Raw genomic sequence first — 19,739 nt, 5'->3', positions numbered from 1 at the left:
AAAAATTAAAGTGGGGAGAGCAATCCTGACATTGTTTTTTGGGAATTTTCTTTATGGTGTACATTGTGTGGTAAGAATGACTTGGCAATATGGTTCTCCTCAATAGTACAATTACAGCGATATTAAATATGTCCTTTTTTTATTGTTTTAGTGGCGAAAAAAATCAGAAGTTTGAAAAAAAAAAGTTGGGATCTATCTCCATTTTCCGAGACTCAGAACATTTTCATTTTTCAGCTGATGGAGTTGGGTGATGATGGCATATTTTTTTGCAGGGGAAAGACGACGGTTTTACTCATACTTTCTGGGGATTGAGATTATGTTTTTATTGCTTAATACAGCATTTGTTGTGGTATTGCAGTGACCAAAAAATCATAGTTTTGGTGTTCTTGATATATTTATGTTTATGGTGCTTACTATAGGGTTAATTGTTTTCGTATTTTGATAGATTGGGCTTTTTTCAGCGTGGTGAAACCACGTATGTGTATTTTTTTTTACATTTTATTACCGTATCTTTATTTTTAATGGGGGTAAAAGGGGTGATTTGAACTTTTATTTTATTATTTTTTTCATATTTTTTAAAAACTGTACTTTTCATTGTACTTGTTAGTCCCCTATGGGGACTATAACCTGCTGCCATCTGATCTCTGGTGCTATATACACCAATACCACAGTATTGCTGCATATAGTAAAAATCAACATTTCCTTTTACACCCGGTCACAGGCAGAATTTCAAGGTCGCTCCATAATGACTAGTATAGAGGTCTTAAGCAGACCCCGGCTGTCATAGCAACCCATTGGCGATCCGATATCACGTCATGGGCACGCTGATTAGCTGATAGAATTATGCACTCCGGATTGTGTGAGGATGTGGGCTGTCTTACACCGTCCCTACCCTGAAGACAACCGCCATGTGCATATGTGCAATGTGAACAGTGTAAAGGTACCGTTACACTAAGCGACGCTCCATCGATATAGACAAAGATCCGACCTAAACTAGATCGCTGGAGCGTCGCTGTTAGGTCACTGTAGAGACGTCAAACACAGCAGCTCCAGAACGATGCAGGAGCGATCCAGTGACGTAACGGTGACTCACTTATCGTTCACGCTCCATGTAAAAACATTGCTGGCATCGTTGCTATTGCTGTCAAACATGACGATACACACCGATCTAGCGACCAAATAAAGTACTGGACTTCTAGCTCCAACCAGCGATATAACAGCGGGATCCAGATCGCTGCTGCGTGTCAAACTCAACGAGATCGCTATCCAGGACGCTGCAACGTCACGGATCGTTGTCGTTCTCGTTGGAAAGTTGTTTAGTGTGAAGGTACCTTTATGCGTTTTATGCATTAAATGTGTATAATCCCTTTGGTAATGTGTAGGGGCAAATAAGGAAACCCCATGATAGCGTATAAAGATTGGGTTTAAGTGCAGTCGGTTCCTAGGGTCAGCATGGGCCAAATACTAGGCCTATCACTATCCTCCATGCGGATTCATTCAACGGGCCTGGGACCTCGAGATTGGCTCCTGGGCCATCAGGCACATCACACCTGCAGGGGAAGATGGACAAGATTCTGCAAGGGTGGCATATGATAGAATCCAGGTGCACTCCCGTCGGTGAAAAGGGATCCATAGTGGTAGTGGAGACAACAGGAAAAGGGACACTCTATCAGGAACGAGTGCTAGGGCTGAAGGTATGTCTGGTACCTGAGGGAAAGACTGTAACCTGTTGTACCCTATCCCACATGCTCCACTGTAATGCTTGTGAACTGTTCAGTAAAAGTTTGACTATTGACCAGCACTTGGCGTCCCCTGGATTGTGTGCGGAAGTTCTTGAAGATGGAAGCCTGGAGTTAGCGGAGGCCTATGGCCCACAAGTAAGTGTGCTGCCACCCACACCTAACAACACACTGGGACATGATTTTCCTCTAGGGTGCCAAAACATGCAGAAGCAGCGGCTTGTCTACAAGTACCTCGCTCGGGCACCTTACACTTGCACATTGTTAACGTCGCTGTCAGAGTTTGAGCATGATAACAAGGTTAATAAGCCAGCTACATACACCCTCTTCCGACTTGCGCTGAACATGTACGGCGGATGTCTTGAAGGGGTTAAATACAGTATACATATTTATATTTTAATATGAACATAAAATATTCAATAGTTAAAAAAATATAAACAATATGTACCAATGGTCGTATTTTCATCCGCTGCTTAAATAATCTCTATCAGTTTATTGAGGAGAACAGAGTTTATGTCCATTGATTGGATGTTCTCCTGGGGTTTCTGCTTCCTACTCACACACAGAAAATCAGTACTGTAAAGTAAAATCCAATATAAATAAAATTAATGTTTGAATCAGTTCACACGCAAAATAAAACTAAAGTGTGCCATTCTCTGAGCAGCGAAGCTGGATAAGAACAAATAGCATATAGTCATGGAGGGAAAGAATTAGGATTATCCTTAAACTGTAGGCCCACTTTTGGAATTACCTTGGCTTAAAGCACAGCTAATACTACTAAAATAGAAAATTGCTAATATACCGTAATTATGGAAAATGACCTATTAAGCCATGGGATTTTTCTGTACACATGCTGGCTTCTGTAGATTAACATCTCTATAGCCCTCCATTTTCCAGCTATAGATGATATATGCTATAGATGAATTGCGGAATGAAAAATAATTCATTGTACGTAGGGAGAAAAAAAATTATTTTCATTTTAAATGGGTTGTCTGGCCCAAATCGATAAATCTGCAGTCACTATGTGTGACTGCAGACTTATGAATCCTCCCCAGCACTCGAACTTTGCTGGTTTCTGAGCAGGGACCAGAGATTTTGCATGAGTCATACATACTCCTGGCCGGAACCCATGTAGCAGGCATAGCCTTGCTCCACACACTTGCAGTCCAGTTGACGTAGCCAGCTAGAGAGCATGGCTGTGCTCCATACAAATGTGGCGCCCCTGAGGGTCCAGTCGCCACAGAGGTACTGCACCTCAGCCAGAGGTGTGGTACTCCGCTCTCAGGTAAGAAGAGGACACTACCCAGTACCCACACACTAGCACCCAACACTAGACCTCTCCAGGCCAGGGAGGGGCTAGTTAGAAGGTGTGGTTGGAGTGAGTGGCAGTTGTGAAGAGTTTTCATGGAAACAGGAGGAAGGAGAGTCAGTTGGTGAGAGGCAGAGGGAGTTGGAGCTGGTGACTTGAGAAGTGAGGAGCTCGTCCCAGCACTAGAGGACAGAGAGAAGTTCTAGAGAGTGAAAGAGGAAGAAGGGGTCCTAGGGGCACGGGTAGTGAGGAATCCACCCATGGGGCCCAAATCCATGCTGACCATAGTTGGGTGGAGAGACCAGGTCGCAGAGGGGGAACTGACCCCCAGAATAGTGGAGAATTACAAGGCTCAGCTAGCAAACCGGAGGCTGTGGTAATTGTATGTGCCACATCCACACACACTCGCTGAAAAGGCAGCCACATAGAATCAAGGGGACCAGGAGGACGTCGCCCGACAGGATCCAAGGCTGCTGGCTTGGAACACTGTGTGTGAAGGCACCTGGCAGGAGAGGCGGGAGCCAGCGCAGTGAGATGGCCAGAGAAGGAACATAAGAAGGGGTTTCTGGGAAAGTGTACTGCAAATTACCTGAACACTGGCTGGACCACTGACCCATATAAGAACTGTGAGTAAAGTGTGGAAACTGCACCCTGTTGTGTCCTCTAAATTATTACTGCATCACCTGCCCTGCATCACAACATTCACCATTATTGACTATTACTCTAACTGCCCTGGGGCCTAGCTCTACCCGTGGAGAGCTGTAACATCTCTGCTGCGTCACCAACTGCCCCAGTGGACCTGAACCGCAGCTTCGGCCATTTCCCTATTGCCGAACACCACAGGTGGCATCACGAACAATTCCCCTATAAACTTTATTTTCCCCTTCATTTCACTTTTATTGGACACCCAGGGCCATGGACCAGGTCGCTGCTACCGTGACATGCCCCAAAGAACTGTTGGACCTGGCCCGAGTACCCCACGGCCCTAGCGGGCGCTCCACAAATGTATGGAAGCTCTTCCGCACCCACTGACAATGAGTATGTATAACTCATATATACCTTGCCTGCTCAGAAACTGGAGAATCCCCGCAGTTCACATGACCAGATAACCCCTTTTAAACTTTACAATGGAGCGTATGAGTCCAACCTAAACTACTATAGAAAGGTAGGAGACAAAAAAACGCAAATAGGGTCTTATCCCCAGGATTGTTTCCAATCAATTATGAGAGAACTGCTCACCTGGTGGTACAAAGTAAAAGCGTGTAGTTGTCAGCTGCAGATCCACAGGTCGGCGCTGCGACCTCTCAGAACCGTTATAATAGATGAATGTGGATAAAATCCGCGCTGCTGCGACAAATGATGGATCCAGATATAGTTATAAGATGTTCGGGTGGTTTATTCAACGCGTTTCGAAGCTCATGGCTTCTTCTTCAGGAAGTTTCCACAGAAAGATAACGCGTTGAATCCATCATTTGTCGCAGCAGCGCGGATTTTATACACATTCATCTATTATAACGGTTCCAACCTAAACTAATCAGTTAATATATAGAAATAAGAAACATTCTGTAGAACTGCGTTACTTATATTTTTTCTATGTATAGTCCAAAGCTGCAATCGTAATGATGCAAGTCAGTGGTGTTCATATAAGGGAACTCTGCAACCTCAGCTTTGCAAACAATACAAGTTTTTCTAGAGATGAGCCAGACTTGTGCAAGTACATAATTCTCTTCCTGATATCTTGGCTGATTTCTTGAGTCTTTCCCATGATGCTACACAAAGAAGCAGTGTGTTTCAGGTGTGCATTAAAATACATTCACAGGTGTGTCTCTAATGAACTCAGATGTTTCCAATGATGCTTCCAAACACATGACGTCATCATATGGACAGTCCAGAACTGTTTAAAGGCATAGTAATCTTAGTGTATGTAAATTTTTGACTTTGCAATAACTAATAAAAGTGCCTTAAAACATTCTCTCTCTCTCTCTCTCTCTCTCTCTCATTTTTCTGGAATTTGACAAATATTCATAATTATGGTAATCCTAATTGACCTAAAACGGGAAAGGTTTATTCTGATTTCATGCCAAATATTGAGAAAAACATGCATACAGCTGTGCTCAAAAATGTACATACCCTGGCAGCATTTTTGCTTTCTTGGCCTTTTTTTCAGAGAATTTGAATGATAACACCAAAACTTTTTCTCTACTTATGGTTAGTGGTTGGGTGAAGCCATTCATTGTCAAACTACTGTGAAGTGAAGACATGTATGTGTATGTATGTGCTCTGTATACATGTGTGTATGTGCTCTGTGTATACATGCTTGTGTGCTATGAGTATGTTTATATATGTGTGTGCTTGGTGTATACAGGGTGGGCCATGTATATGGATATACCTAAATAAAATGGGAATGGTTGGTGATATCAACTTCCTGTTTGTGGCACATTATTATATGGGAGGGGGAAAACTTTTCAAAGCGCCGATCTGGGTCATCCTCGTTGAGATGCTGCAGCAGCTGGATTTTGTAAGGGTGCCATTTGTGAATAGATAATATCCGCCGAAGGGATGCTTGAGTGATGCCAGATTGGTGCGCTGAATTTGCAGAATGAGCAAAACAAATATTGGAACATTATGTTCAGTGATGAGGCAAACTTTTTTGGGTGGGCCATTTATATGGATACACCTAAATACCATGGGAATGGTGACAGTTTTCTTGCGTAGGGTGTCTTGCATTGAAATCTGCATCAATGACCCGGGTACTGCGTTCACCAGACATCAACACAATTTCTAACCGCTCCTCGTGTGTTAGCCTTTGCGACATGTCAATGGCTGTAAACAAAGAAAGACTTGTAAATAACTCATGAAAGAATATAGTTACGTTAAAACCATGCACACCATTGTTTTTCTTGTGAAATTCTCAATAAGTTTGATGTGTCACATGACCCTCTTCCCATTGGAAAATATAAAGTTGGATCCAAAATGGCCGACTTCAAAATGGCCACCATGGTCACCATCTTGAAAACTTTTCCACTCCCATATACTAATGTGCCACAAACAGGAAGTTGATATCACCAACCATTCCCATTTTATTTAGGTGTATCCATATACATGGCCAACCCTGTACATGCATGTGTGCTGTGTGTGGGTAACATACAATGTGTGTGTCACATACGGTATATGTAGCATCCACATTTATAAACATCGGCAGCGCAAACTAGAGTTAAAAATTTTAAACATTCATCAGAATATTGGATTGTTTATGGCGGAGGAAAAATCATTATTCTCGACAGCACATCATCCAATGTAAACTGCAGATGTGCTGCTGATATCAGATACTGTATAGGGACTGATTGATCGATTAGTAATCTTTCCACTTCCATCATCCTTCATCAACGTGTGTAAAGAAGCCGGGAAACAAGCGTTAAACGACTTCAACATTGTCGATCGCGCTTATTTAAGTCTGAACTCAAGTCATGTAAATGCAATCACATTTTTTGAGTGTGATGGTGCAATATGGTGCAATATGTGAACATTTAGGGTCCTACTTTAACCCCATTCTGTCATCGGACGTACTATTCCGTCCATGTGGGGTGGGCCCTACTTCTCAAGGATGGAATAGTATGTCCAGTGCGATCGGCCGCGCTCACGGGGGGAGCGGCCGGGTGTCTGCTGTCTGCTGACTATCGCAGCTGACATCCGGCACTATGTGCCAGGAGCGGTCACGGACCTGTGATTGGTCGCGTCGCGGCCACATGGGCGGCACGCGACCAATCAGAAGCCGTGACGTCACGGAAGGAAGGAAAAGCGCGCATTTTAAGCAAAGAACGCTGCCGGTTCCCTCGGTGAGGTCCAGGCTGCGTCGGAGAGGTGAGTATAGCAATATTTTTTATTTTAACTCTTTATTTTACACATTAATATGGTTCCCAGGGCCTGAAGGAGAGTTTCCTCTCCTTCAGACCCTGGGAACCATCAGGGATACCGTCCGATACTTGAGTCCCATTGACTTGTATTGGTATCGGGTATCGGTATCGGATTAGATCCGATACTTTGCCGGTATCGGCCGATACTTTCCGATACCGATACTTTCAAGTATCGGACGGTATCGCTCAACACTACATACCGCCGAACAAAAAGTGTAATAACATGCGATCAAAAAGACAGATATAAATAACCATGGTACCGCTGAAAACATCATCTTGTCACGCAAAACCTAGCCGCCATACAGCATAATCAGCGACAAAATAAAAAAGTTATAGTCCTCAGAATAAAGCGATGCCAAAATAATTATTTTTTCTATAAAATAGTTTTTATGGTATAAAAGCGCCAAAACATAAAAAATGATATAAATAAGGTATCACTGTAATCGTACTGACCCAAAGAATAAAACTGCTATATCAATTTTACCAAACGCGGAACGGTATAAGCGCCCCCCCAAAAGAAATTCATGAATAGCTGGTTTTTGGTCATTCTGCCTCACAAAAATCGGAATAAAAAGCGATCAAAAAATGTCATGTGCCCAAAAATGTTACCAATAAAAACGTCAACTTGTGCCGCAAAAAACAAGACCTCACATGACTCTGTGGACCAAAATATGGAAAAATTATAGCACTCAAAATGTGGTAAAGCAAAAAACATTTTTTGCAATAAAAAGCGTCTTTTAGTGTGTGACGGCTGCCAATCAAAAATCTGCTAGAAAATCCGCTATAAATAGTAAATCAAACCCCCCCTTCATCACCCCCTTAGTTACGAAAAATAAAAAAATAAAAAAAATGTATTTATTTCCATTTTTCCATTAGGGTTAGGGCTAGAGTTAGGGCTAGGGTTAGGGCTAGGGTTAGGGTTAGGGCTAGGGTTAGGTCTAGGGTTAGGGCTAGGGCTAGGGTTAGGGTTAGGGCTAGGGTTAGGGTTGGGGCTAGGGTTAGGGTTAGGGTTGGGGCTAGGGTTAGGGTTGGGGCTAGGGTTAGGGCTACAGTTAGGGTTAAGGTTGGGGCTAAAGTTAGGGTTGGGGCTAAAGTTAGGGTTAGGGATTGGATTACATTTACAGTTGGGAATAGGGTTGGGATTAGGGTTAGGGGTGTGTCAGGGTTAGGGGTGTGGTTAGGGTTACAGTTGAGATTAGGGTTAGGGGTGTGTTTGCATTAGGGTTTCAGTTGCAATTGGGGGGTTTCCACTGTTTAGGCACATCAAGGGCACTCCAAATGCGACATTGCGTCTGATCTCAATTCCAGCCAATTCTGCGTTGAAAATGTAAAACAGTGCTCCTTCCCTTCCGAGCTCTCCCATGCGCACAAACAGGGGTTTACCCCAACATATGAGGTATCAGCGTACTCAGGACACATTGGACAACAACTTTTGGGATCCAATTTCTCCTGTTACTCTTGGAAAAATACAAAACTGGGGGCTAAAAAATAATTTTTGTGGAAAAAAAAGAATTTTTTATTTTCACGGCTCTGCGTTATAAACTATAGTGAAGCACTTGGGGGTTCAAAGTTCTCACAACACATCTAGATAAGTTCCCTAGGAGGTCTAGTTTCCAATATGGGGTCACTTGTGGGGGGTTTCTATGGTTTAGGTACATAAGGGGCTCTGCAAATGCAACGTGACGCCTGCAGACCATTCCATCTAAGTCTGCATTCCAAATGACGCTCCTTCCCTTCCAAGCTCTGCCATGCGCCCAAACGGTGGTTCCCCCCCACATATTGGGTATCAGTGTACTCAGGACAAATTGGTCAACAACTTTTGGGGTCCAATTTCTCCTGTTACCCTTGGGAAAATACAAAACTGGGGGCTAAAAAATAATTTTTGTGGGGGAAAAAAAGAATTTTTATTTTCATGGCTCTGCGTTAGAAACTGTAGTGAAACACTTGGGGGTTCAAAGCTCTCACAACACATCTAGATGAGTTCCTTAGGGGGTCTACTTTCCAAAATGGTGTCACTTGTGGGGGGTTTCAATGTTTAGGCACATCAGTGGCTCTCCAAACGCAACATGGCGTCCCATCTCAATTCCAGTCAATTTTGCATTGAAAAGTCAAATGGCGCTTCTTCCCTTCTGAGCTCTGCCATGCGCCCAAACAGTGGTTTACCCCCACATATGAGGTATCAGCGTACTCAGGACAAATTGTACAACAACTATTGGGGTCCAATTTCTTCTCTTACCCTTGGGAAAATAAAAAATTGGGGGCGAAAAAATCATTTTTGTGAAAAAATATGATTTTTTTATTTTTACGGCTCTGCATTATAAACTTCTGTGAAGCACTTGGTGGGTCAAAGTGCTCACCACACATCTAGATAAGTTCCTTAGGGGGTCTACTTTCCAAAATGGTGTCATTTGTGGGGGGTTTCAATGTTTAGGCACATCAGGGGCTCTCTGTTGTGAATTTGGTTTCTGGGCTCCCCCGGTGGTTTCTGGTGGTACTGCACTTGTGTGCTTCATCTCCTCTGTTCACCTGTTTTCCATCTGGATGTGGGAGTTTTCTATTTAGCCTTGCTCCTCAGTCATTTCTACGTCGTGTTGGTCCTCGTCTTTGTGTTGGGGACTTGGTGTGGTTATCTTCTCGTTTTGTCCCTATGAAGGTTTCTTCTCCTAAGTTTAAGCCTCGGTTCATCGGCCCGTACAAGATATTGGAGATTCTTAACCCTGTGTCCTTTCGTTTGGACCTCCCTGCATCTTTTTCTATTCATAATGTCTTCCATCGGTCATTGTTGCGCAGGTATGAGGTACCGTTTGTGCCTTCCGTGGAGCCTCCTGCTCCGGTGTTGGTTGAGGGTGAGTTGGAGTACGTTGTCGAGAAGATCTTGGACTCCCGTGTTTCCAGACGGAGACTTCAGTATCTGGTCAAGTGGAAGGGCTACGGTCAGGAGGATAACTCTTGGGTGACAGCCTCTGATGTTCATGCCTCCGATTTGGTCCGTGCCTTTCATAGGGCTCATCCTGATCGCCCTGGTGGTTCTGGTGAGGGTTCGGTGCCCCCTCCTTGAGGGGGGGTACTGATGTGGATTTGGTTTCTGGGCTCCCCCGGTGGTTTCTGGTGGTACTGCACTTGTGTGCTTCATCTCCTCTGTTCACCTGTTTTCCATCTGGATGTGGGAGTTTTCTATTTAGCCTTGCTCCTCAGTCATTTCTATGCCGGCCAACAATGTTACCAGAAGCCTTTCTGTTGCATGTTCCTGCTCCTAGACAACTATCAGCTAAGTTGGACTTGTTGTCCTAAGTTTGTTTTGCATTTTTGTTCCAGTTCTCTGTGATTGAATATTTCTGAGGCTGGAAGCTCTTGTGAGCTGAAATTGCCACTCTGGTGTCATGAGTTGATATTAGAGTCTTAAAGTAGTTTCAGGATGGTATTTTGAAAGGGTTTTCAGCTGACCGTGAAGTTCCCTTTTCTGTCTTCCTACTATCTAGTAAGCGGACCTCAATTTGCTAAACCTATCTTCATACTTCGTATGTCAATTTCCTCTAAAATCACCGCCAATATATGTGGGGGCTACTGTCTGCCTTTTGGGGAAAATTTCTCTAGAGGTAAGCCAGGTCTGTATTTTCCTCTGCTAGGGTCAGTCAGTTCTCCGGCTGGCGCTGGGCGTCTAGGGATAAAACGTAGGCACGCTACCCGGCCACTGTTAGTTGTGCGGTAGGTTTAGCTCATGGTCAGCTCGAGTTCCCATCTTCCAAGAGCTAGTCCTTTTGTATGCTTTATTACGTTCTCTTGCCATTGAGAACCATGACAGTTTGGCCGGCCAAGAGTTAAAATAATTGGCAGAAGAAAGGAGAGAAAAGAAGTCTGCAGAGATTTTTTTTTTTCCTGAGTTTGCTCATTAGTTGATTCACTAGCATCTCTGCTTACTGCAGCCTTCGTCTCTCTCTCCTTCTAATCCTTGAATGGTTCTGATTTCACCTGATTAATATGGATCCTCAGAGTTTAGCTACAGGTTTGAATAATCTCGCTATGAAGGTTCAAAGCTTACAGGATTTCGTTATTCATGCTCCTACATCTGAACCTAGAATTCCTTTACCTGAATTTTTCTCTGGGGATAGATCTCGCTTCCAGAATTTCAAACATAATTGTAAATTATTTTTGTCTCTGAGATCTCGCTCCGCTGGAGATCCTGCACAGCAGGTCAGGATTGTAATTTCCTTGCTCCGGGGCGACCCTCAGGATTGGGCATTTGCTTTGACACCAGGGGATCCTGCGTTGCTCAATGTGGATGCGTTTTTCTTGGCTTTGGGGTTGCTTTATGAGGAACCTCATTTAGAAATTCAGGCTGAAAAAGCCTTAATGGCCCTGTCTCAAGGGCAAGATGAGGCTGAAATATACTGCCAAAAAATTCGTAAGTGGTCTGTGCTTACTCAGTGGAATGAGTGCGCCCTGGCGGCGAAATTCAGAGAGGGTCTCTCTGATGCCATTAAAGATGTTATGGTGGGGTTCCCTGTGCCTACAGGTCTGAATGAGTCCATGACAATGGCTATTCAGATTGATCGGCGTTTGCGGGAGCGCAAACCTGTGCACCATTTGGCGGTGTCTGCTGAGAAGACGCCAGAGATTATGCAATGTGATGGAATTCTGTCCAGAAGCGAACGACAGAATTTTAGGCGAAAAAATGGGTTATGCTTCTATTGTGGTGATTCAACTCATGTTATATCAGCATGCTCTAAACGTACTAAGAAGGTTGATAAGTCTGTTTCAATTGGCACTTTACAGTCTAAGTTTATTCTATCTGTGACCCTGATTTGCTCTTTATCGTCTATTACCGCGGACGCCTATGTCGACTCTGGCGCCGCTTTGAGTCTTATGGATTGGTCCTTTGCCAAACGCTGTGGGTTTGATTTAGAGCCTCTGGAAGTTCCTATACCTCTGAAGGGTATTGACTCCACGCCATTGGCTAGTAACAAACCACAATACTGGACACAAGTAACTATGCGTATTAATCCGGATCACCAGGAGATTATTCGCTTCCTTGTGTTGTATAATCTACATGATGTATTGGTGCTTGGATTGCCATGGCTGCAATCTCATAACCCAGTCCTCGACTGGAAAGCAATGTCTGTGTTAAGCTGGGGATGTCAGGGGACTCATGGGGACGTACCTTTGGTTTCCATTTCGTCATCTATTCCCTCTGAGATTCCGGAATTTTTATCTGATTATCGTGACGTTTTTGAGGAGCCTAAACTTGGTTCACTACCTCCGCACAGAGATTGCGATTGTACTATAGATCTGATTCCGGGCAGTAAGTTTTCAAAGGGTCGTTTATTTAATCTATCTGTGCCTGAACATGCTGCTATGCGGGAATATATTAAGGAGTCCTTGGAAAAGGGACATATTCGTCCTTCGTCATCTCCCTTAGGAGCCGGTTTTTTCTTTGTAGCTAAAAAAGATGGCTCTTTGAGGCCGTGTATTGATTATCGGCTTTTGAATAAAATCACGGTTAAATATCAGTATCCTTTGCCACTGCTTACTGATTTGTTTGCTCGAATAAAGGGGGCCAAGTGGTTCTCTAAGATTGATCTTCGTGGGGCGTATAATTTGGTGCGAATTAAGCAGGGGGATGAGTGGAAAACCGCATTTAATACGCCTGAGGGCCATTTTGAGTATTTAGTAATGCCTTTTGGTCTTTCAAATGCCCCTTCAGTCTTTCAGTCCTTTATGCATGACATTTTCCGTGATTATTTGGATAAATTTTTGATTGTGTATCTTGATGATATTTTGATTTTTTTCGGATGACTGGGACTCTCATGTCCAACAGGTCAGGAGGGTTTTTCAGGTTTTGCACTCTAATTCCTTGTGTGTAAAGGGTTCTAAGTGCGTTTTTGGGGTTCAAAAGATTTCGTTTTTGGGGTACATTTTTTCCCCCTCTTCCATTGAGATGGACCCTGTCAAGGTTCAGGCTATTTGTGATTGGACGCAACCCTCTTCTCTTAAGAGCCTTCAGAAGTTTTTGGGCTTTGCTAATTTTTATCGTCGATTTATAACTGGTTTTTCTGATGTTGCTAAACCGTTGACTGATTTGACTAAGAAGGGTGCTGATGTTGCTGATTGGTCCCCTGCTGCTGTGGAGGCCTTTCGGGAGCTTAAGCGCCGCTTTTCTTCCGCCCCTGTATTGCGTCAGCCTGATGTTACTCTTCCTTTTCAGGTTGAGGTTGACGCTTCAGAAATCGGAGCTGGGGCGGTTTTGTCGCAGAAAAGTTCCGACTGCTCCGTGATGAGACCTTGTGCGTTCTTTTCTCGTAAATTTTCGCCCGCTGAGCGAAATTATGATATTGGTAATCGGGAGCTCTTGGCTATGAAGTGGGCTTTTGAGGAGTGGCGTCATTGGCTTGAGGGGGCTAGACATCAGGTGGTGGTATTGACCGACCACAAGAATTTGATTTATCTTGAGTCTGCCAGGCGCCTGAATCCTAGACAGGCGCGCTGGTCGTTATTTTTCTCTCGGTTTAATTTTGTGGTTTCTTACCTACCAGGTTCTAAAAATGTGAAGGCGGATGCCCTTTCTAGGAGTTTTGAGCCTGATTCCCCTGGTAATTCTGAACCTACAGGTATCCTTAAGGATGGAGTGATATTATCTGCTGTTTCCCCAGACTTGCGACGGGTCTTGCAGGAGTTTCAGGCGAATAGACCTGATCGTTGCCCGCCTGGTAGAATGTTTGTTCCTGATGATTGGACCAGTAGAGTCATCTCGGAGGTCCATTCTTCTGCGTTAGCAGGTCATCCTGGAATCTTTGGTACCAGGGATTTGGTGGCTAGGTCCTTCTGGTGGCCTTCCCTGTCGCGAGATGTGCGAGGTTTTGTGCAGTCTTGTGATGTTTGTGCTCGGGCCAAGCCTTGTTGTTCTCGGGCTAGTGGATTGTTGTTATCCTTGCCTATTCCGAAGAGGCCTTGGACTCACATCTCCATGGATTTTATTTCTGATCTCCCTGTTTCTCAGAAGATGTCTGTCATCTGGGTGGTGTGTGACCGTTTCTCTAAGATGGTCCATTTGGTTCCCTTGCCCAAATTGCCTTCCTCATCCGAGCTGGTTCCTCTGTTTTTTCAAAATGTGGTGCGCTTGCATGGTATTCCGGAGAATATCGTTTCTGACAGGGGAACCCAATTCGTGTCTAGATTTTGGCGAGCGTTCTGTGCTAGGATGGGCATTGATTTGTCTTTTTCGTCTGCTTTCCATCCTCAGACTAATGGCCAGACCGAGCGAACTAATCAGACCTTGGAGACTTATTTGAGGTGTTTTGTGTCTGCGGATCAGGATGATTGGGTTGCCTTTTTGCCCTTGGCGGAGTTTGCCCTCAATAATCGGGCTAGTTCTGCCACCTTGGTTTCTCCTTTCTTCTGTAATTCGGGGTTTCATCCTCGTTTCTCTTCCGGTCAGGTGGAGTCTTCGGATTGTCCTGGAGTGGATGCTGTGGTGGAGAGGTTGCATCAGATTTCGGGGCATGTGGTGGACAATTTGAAGTTGTCCCAGGAGAAGACTCAGCATTTTGCCAACCGCCGTCGTCGTGTTGGTCCTCGTCTTTGTGTTGGGGACTTGGTGTGGTTATCTTCTCGTTTTGTCCCTATGAAGGTTTCTTCTCCTAAGTTTAAGCCTCGGTTCATCGGCCCGTACAAGATATTGGAGATTCTTAACCCTGTGTCCTTTCGTTTGGACCTCCCTGCATCTTTTTCTATTCATAATGTCTTCCATCGGTCATTGTTGCGCAGGTATGAGGTACCGGTTGTGCCTTCCGTGGAGCCTCCTGCTCCGGTGTTGGTTGAGGGTGAGTTGGAGTACGTTGTCGAGAAGATCTTGGACTCCCGTGTTTCCAGACGGAGACTTCAGTATCTGGTCAAGTGGAAGGGCTACGGTCAGGAGGATAACTCTTGGGTGACAGCCTCTGATGTTCATGCCTCCGATTTGGTCCGTGCCTTTCATAGGGCTCATCCTGATCGCCCTGGTGGTTCTGGTGAGGGTTCGGTGCCCCCTCCTTGAGGGGGGGGTACTGATGTGAATTTGGTTTCTGGGCTCCCCCGGTGGTTTCTGGTGGTACTGCACTTGTGTGCTTCATCTCCTCTGTTCACCTGTTTTCCATCTGGATGTGGGAGTTTTCTATTTAGCCTTGCTCCTCAGTCATTTCTATGCCGGCCAACAATGTTACCAGAAGCCTTTCTGTTGCATGTTCCTGCTCCTAGACAACTATCAGCTAAGTTGGACTTGTTGTCCTAAGTTTGTTTTGCATTTTTGTTCCAGTTCTCTGTGATTGAATATTTCTGAGGCTGGAAGCTCTTGTGAGCTGAAATTGCCACTCTGGTGTCATGAGTTGATATTAGAGTCTTAAAGTAGTTTCAGGATGGTATTTTGAAAGGGTTTTCAGCTGACCGTGAAGTTCCCTTTTCTGTCTTCCTACTATCTAGTAAGCGGACCTCAATTTGCTAAACCTATCTTCATACTTCGTATGTCAATTTCCTCTAAAATCACCGCCAATATATGTGGGGGCTACTGTCTGCCTTTTGGGGAAAATTTCTCTAGAGGTAAGCCAGGTCTGTATTTTCCTCTGCTAGGGTCAGTCAGTTCTCCGGCTGGCGCTGGGCGTCTAGGGATAAAACGTAGGCACGCTACCCGGCCACTGTTAGTTGTGCGGTAGGTTTAGCTCATGGTCAGCTCGAGTTCCCATCTTCCAAGAGCTAGTCCTTTTGTATGCTTTATTACGTTCTCTTGCCATTGAGAACCATGACAGCTCTCCAAACACAACATGGCCTCCCATCTCAATTCCAGTCAATTTTGCATTGAAAAGTCAAACGGTGCTCCTTCCCTTCCGAGCTCTCCCTTGCACCCAAAGAGTGGTTTACCCCCACATATGGGGTATCAGCGTACTCAAGACAAATTGTACAACAAATTTTGCAGTCCAATTTCTTCTCTTACCCTTGGGAAAAAAAAAATTGGGGGCAAAAAAATCATTTTTGTGAAAAAATATGATTTTTTATTTTTACGGCTCTGCATTATAAACTTCTGTGAATCACTTAATGGGTCAAAGTGCTCAACACTAGTGTTGAGCGATACCTTCCGATATTTGAAAGTATCGGTATCGGATTGTATCGGCCGATATCCGAAAAATATCGGATATCGCCGATACCGATACCAGATACCAATACAAGTCAATGGGACACAAATATCGGAAGTGATCCTGGATGGTTCCCAGGGTCTGAAGGAGAGGAAACTCTCCTTCAGGTCCTGGGATCCATATTCATGTGTAAAATAAAGAATAAAAATAAAAAATAGGGATATACTCACCCTCGGACGCGCCCTGGTTGTAACCGCTGCAACCGGCAGCCTCCGTTCCTAAGAATGAGCAAGTGAAGGACCTTCGATGATGTCACAGTCACGTGAGCGGTCACGTGAGCGGTTACGCGACCAATCACAAGACTGCGACATCATCGCAGGTCCTTCATTCGCTCATTCTTAGGAACGGAGGCTGCCGGTTGCAGCGGTTACAACCAGGGTGCGTCCGAGGGTGAGTATATCCCTATTTTTTATTTTTATTCTTTATTTTACACATGAATATGCATCCCGATCCCGAATCCCGATATCGCAAAAATATCGGAACTCGGTATCGGAATTCCGATACCGCAAATATCGGTCGATACCCAATACTTGCGGTATCGGAATGCTCAACACTACTCAACACACATCCAGATAAGTTCCTTAGGGGGTCTACTTTCCAAAATGGTGTCACTTGTGGGGGGTTTCAATGTTTAGTCACATCAGGGGCTCTCCAAACACAACATGGCGTCCCATCTGAATTCCAGTCAATTTTGCATTGAAAAGTCAAATGGCGCTCCTTCGCTTCTGAGCTCTGCCATGCGCCCAAACAGTGGTTTACCCCCACATATTGGGTATGGGCGTACTCAGAACAAATTGTGCAACAACTTTTGGGGTCCATTTTCTCCTGTTACCCTTTGTAAAATAGAACAAATTGGAGCTGAAATAATTTTTTTGTGTAAAATAGTTAAATGTTCATTTTTATTTAAACATTCCAAAAATTCCTGTGAAACACCTGAAGGGTTAATAAACTTCATGAATGTGGTTTTGAGCACCTTGAGGGGTGCAATTTTTAGAATGTTGTCACACTTGGGTATTTTCCATCATATAGACCCCTCAAAATGACTTCAAATGAGATGTGGTCCCTAAAAAAAAATGGTGTTGTAAAAATGAGAAATTGCTGGTCAACTTTTAACCCTTATAACTCTCTAAGAAAAAAAAAATTTGGTTCCAAAATTGTGCTGATGTAAAGTAGATATGTGGGAAATGTTACTTATTAAGTATTTTGTGTGACATATCTCTGTGATTTAATTGTATAAAAATTCAAATTTGGAAAATTGCTAAATTTCAAAATTTACGCCAAATTTCTGTTTTTTTCACAAATAAACGCAGGTAATATCAAAGAAATGTTACCACTATAATGAAGTACAATATGTCATGACTCGAAAACAGTGTCAGAATCACCGGGATCCGTTGAAGCATTCCAGAGTTATAACCTCATAAAGGGACAGTGGTCAGAATTGTAAAAATTGGCCCGGTCATTAACGTGCAAACCACCCTTGGAGGTAAAGGGGTTAAACTTTTGTCCAGAGCCCCACTTTGTCTAACACCGGCCCTGAATCCGGTCAGGATCTACAAAAAAGCCTATGCATCCTGTAACCTAGCTTTATGGAAAAATTTGAAGAATATGTAATACTATAATTATCCCACATGCCCAGAAGTTTAAGCTGCCGAATAAGTCGCCATCTAGCAGAACAGCTTATGTTTATGAAGCTCCAGATTCTTCACAGCAAAACCATTTTCCTCGGCTTTGTCTCACTTGCTTAATGCAGTAATGAGATTTTAATTCCACTTCCTCCATAACATACGACATAATGTATATTAATCATTAATCTCATAAAATGCATGCCGGCCGATATCAGGATATATGGAAATGTCACTGATTTGATTCCTGACCATGATAAATGGATACCAATGTAATCAGTACAGAAATGAACACTTATAATTGGGTTAAGCAATTTTTACCTTAAATAACCTTTTGTGCCAGATTCATAATTTTCTGATTTAGGAATCTTGTTGAGCGCCTGTGGGGTTGTACTTTATTTCAAAGCATGTCCAATGCAGGAGACACCGTCTGGTATGTCCAGAGTATAAGGCTCCAACTGTGATAATCAGAACCAAAGGCAATGAAAATGGGACTGTCCAATGCAATGTTTCTGGTATAGCCTCATTCAGACATTTTTGTGAGTGGAAAAAACAGGTTTCCATAAGTGTGCTGCAACCGATTTCCTCGGTGTTTGGTCACTATGTCTATCTTTACTATCAGAGATTTCAAAGTCTTGCACACAGCTTGATTTGTCTGCCCTCAGTGTTTTGTGCAAAGCCTTGGGTTTTGCAGAATGCAGCATGTCACTTATTTCAGCATTTTTTCAGTGTTTTTTTCAGCGTATATCAACAAAGGGTGGTGCGAAAAACACTGACCACACCATTTTTTGTGATGAATATGCCCCCAGCCCCTCATGTGATGTGTTTTCCCAGTCCCTCCTGTAATGTATATGCCCCCAGCCCCTCCTGTAATGTGTATGTCCCCAGCCCCTCCTGTAATATATATGCCCCCAGCCCCTCCTGTAATGTATATGCCCCCAGCCCCTCCTGTAATATATATGCCCCCAGCCCCTCCTGTAATGTATATGTCCCCAGCCCCTCCTGGGATGTATATGTCCCCAGCCCCTCCTGTAATATATATGCCCCCAGTCCCTCCTGTAATGTATATGCCCCAGCCCCTCCTGGGATGTATATGTCCCCAGCTCCTCCTGTAACGTATAAGCCTCAGCTCCTCCTGTAATGTATATGTCCCCAGCCCCTCCTGTAATATATATTGCCCCAGCCCCTCCTATAATGTGTATGTCCCCAGCCCCTCCTATAATGTATATGCCCCCAGCCCCTCCAGTAATGTATATGCCCCCAGCCCCTCCTGTGATGTGTATGCCCCCAGCCCCTCCTGTAATGTATACAGTATGTCCCCAGCCCCTCCTGTAATGTACAGTTAGGTCCATATATATTTGGACAGAGACAACATTTTTCTAGTTTTGGTTATAGACAATACCACAATGAATTTTAAACAAAACAATTCAGATGCAGTTGAAGTTCAGACTTTCAGCTTTCATTTGAGGGTATCCACATTAAAATCGGATGAAGGGTTTAAGAGTTTCAGCTCCTTAACATGTGCCACCCTGTTTTTAAAAGGACCAAAAGTAATTGGACAGATTCAATAATTTTAAATAAAATGTTCATTTTTAGTACTTGGTTGAAAACCCTTGGCTGGCAATGACTGCCTGAAGTCTTGAACTCATGGACATCACCAGACGCTGTGTTTCCTCCTTTTTGATGCTCTGTCAGGCCTTCACTGCGGTGGTTTTCAGTTGCTGTTTGTTTGTGGGCCTTTCTGTCTGAAGTTTAGTCTTTAACAAGTGAAATGCATGCTCAATTTGGTTGAGATCAGGAGACTGAGTTGGCCATTCAAGAATATTCCACTTCTTTGACTTAATAAACTCCTGGGTTTCTTTGGCTTTATGTTTTGGGTCATTGTCCATCTGTAGTATGAAACGACGACCAATCAGTTTGGCTGCATTTGGCTGGATCTGAGCACACAGTGTGGCTCTGAATACCTCAGAATTCATTCGGCTGCTTCTGTCCTGTGT

This window comes from Ranitomeya variabilis, chromosome 4 (genome assembly GCF_051348905.1).
Source record: "Ranitomeya variabilis isolate aRanVar5 chromosome 4, aRanVar5.hap1, whole genome shotgun sequence".
NCBI lineage: Eukaryota > Metazoa > Chordata > Amphibia > Anura > Dendrobatidae > Ranitomeya > Ranitomeya variabilis.
This window is presented reverse-complemented; position numbering follows the sequence as displayed.